Source organism: Brachycentrus maculatus, unplaced genomic scaffold, assembly GCF_059751285.1.
Source record: "Brachycentrus maculatus isolate JH-2025_06_01 unplaced genomic scaffold, ASM5975128v1 h1tg000309l, whole genome shotgun sequence".
NCBI classification, from domain to species: domain Eukaryota; kingdom Metazoa; phylum Arthropoda; class Insecta; order Trichoptera; family Brachycentridae; genus Brachycentrus; species Brachycentrus maculatus.
In genome coordinates, this window is record NW_028281059.1 from 1106266 (window position 1) to 1108893 (window position 2628).

Below are 2628 nucleotides of genomic sequence, written 5' to 3' on the forward strand. Positions count from 1 at the left end.
ATAGATCTGCGGGAGTCGACTCCACGGGAAGTTCACATTTCCGCCGCAGGGCGCCAATCTCTTGGCGCTTTCTACAATATTCATTTATTCCCGATTCAAACGAGGCGTTCTTTTATTCTACGCAAATGGTTTTAAAATTTGAATATTTTATTGCATATTCTATTGTGAAACACGCTGTTATCTTTTCATCAGTAAATACAAAATTAATATTCACCCGAAAATTGTCATAAACAGGGTTGACAAAATGTTGCATTAAAAAAATGCTAGAAATATCACGGAGGACTTTTTTTATAAATGACTTCATTAATATTTATTTTTACCCTTTTTTATACATACGCTTGCTGGATCAGATTGTAGAATCAGTGTGAGATCTTTAATATTGTGTTGTGATATATATTATAAAAACGACATCCTTAAATTGTGATAATTATATATTGTAAAAAAAATATGTGAGAACTACATATTTTAAATGCATGCCTAAACCTCTTGCTTTCAGTCCAGTGATTAAGATTTGGTAGGATACAGTGCTCTATGCACCAGGATGCGGATAAGGGTAAGGGTTTTTGTTTTATTCAAAGTAGCACACTAAGATACCATTTAGACTTTTTTTGAAATATAAGTGCTCTATGCACCAGGGTGCGGATAAGGGTAAGGGTTTATGTTTCATTCAAAGTAGTACACTAAGATACCATTTAGACATTTTTTGATATTTAAACATAAACGAAGAAGAATATGGAAGTCTGGGTATTTACAGGGTTTACGACCTGTCGTTGGCTGGTTAAATGATTACTTTCCACACTTGTAACATTTACCATTCGACCTATGATTGACAACCACATTACTAAAATTTTGGAAGTCACGCTCCAGCTCATGACGTTCCATGATTTAGTTCACAACAGCCATCTATGATTGGGTTTAGAAAGCCATTCTTTTTCTTCTTCATCTATGTTGCGATGTCAAAAAAATGTAAAAATAACTCCTTAGTGGGGAAACCCAGATTTGTGAACAATTATTTGGACGCATTAAAAATTTTGTGCATTCAATGCATTAAGCGTTTAAGCACCTAATTATCCCCAATAATTTTAAATATTTTGAATAAAAATGGAAAAATAAGAGAATAAACAATTTACAACCGATCAAAAGATACTTAATAAAATAAAACATCTTCGTTTTTAAACACTTTTTTATTTGAGACATTTTTCCTCCAACCGGTTTCGACAAGAACCTTGTCATCTGATGATGACTGAATATTTCAATGTTTTAGAATCAGTACATGTTTAACCCTGACGATTACAAGTTTCTTGTCGAAACCGGTTGAAGAAAAAATGCAACAATAAAAAAGTGTATTATTTCGAGAAATAAAAATACTTTGTGTTCTGATCCACTCACATTTTTATTTAACCAACTAGTTTCGGCAACAACCTGTTGCCCTCTTCAGGGTTACATTTATTACTAAATATATATATATAAAAATAAACAGTGTACAAGTTGTACAAGAGAGCAACAGGTTGTTGCCGAAACTAGTTGGTTAAATAAAAATGTAAGTGGATCAGAACACAAAGTATTTTTATTTCTCGAAATAATATATCAAGATGATCCACAAAGTTAATGCTTTCAATATTCAAAACATAATAAAAAAGTGGTTTAAAAAATTGTTTTATTTTATAAAGTTTATAAAATATTCCTAAGTATCTGCGAAAAACATTCAAAAGATAAGAAAAATATTATTATTGAGCATATATTTAATTGAAAGGTACCTATCTTATTATTTCACAAGCGAAAAAAATATTTCAATCTTAATACCAACACATATATTTGTAAGGTAAGATGTGAAGACTATCTATCTCATCAGCTTAATCAACTGCAATCAAAGTTATTACACGTAATTCGATACGGTTGTTGAAATGTTTTGTGAGGGGGTATTTTGGACTCACACGAAACGGATTTATATAATTCCCAGTGTCCAGGCGATCGGTCCGACATTACTGTTGTGAAGAGTAATGGATATGTTTGTAAATCAATATGTTTAAGTGCTTTCAATCTGAGTTCTACTGCATTTCTTTTATAGGCGGTCTAAGTATTTCTTTGTCGGAAGCCGGTTGGGAAACATTGAATTATACATAAATCGATTTAGAAGTGAGGAATATCACTATCATAATCATGAGACTGGTAAACTAGACACCAGGTTTGTTTCATTGTAAAAAGGTTGCCAAAATACCAAATTTACCAAAATAATTATTTTGTTTTCCTCCTAACACTTATTTTCAACCAATTGTGGAACTGCGTCGAAATAAAAAGTGTTTTTAATCGATCAAAAACATTGAGGGAAAGGTGACCATTCCTGAGCTTTGACCTTTGTTTTTTTTAGATAGGAGTTAAATCTATTATTTACCTTTCTTATATAGTCCAAAGTTTAAAGACAATTAAATAAATTTTTATTTCCTCTACCTCAGAACAATTTTAATTTTAATCTGTGTTGGGAACAAGAAGGATACTATTGAGGAGCAATCAGGAACTTCTCAGAAATTGCTCATTGCTGGGAGAAAACCAAGTAATCCTCAGGAGAAAAGCCAGACTGTTGACTGTCGTCAAAAGACCTTTCGTTCCACTAGAAAAGGGTTCGTCATT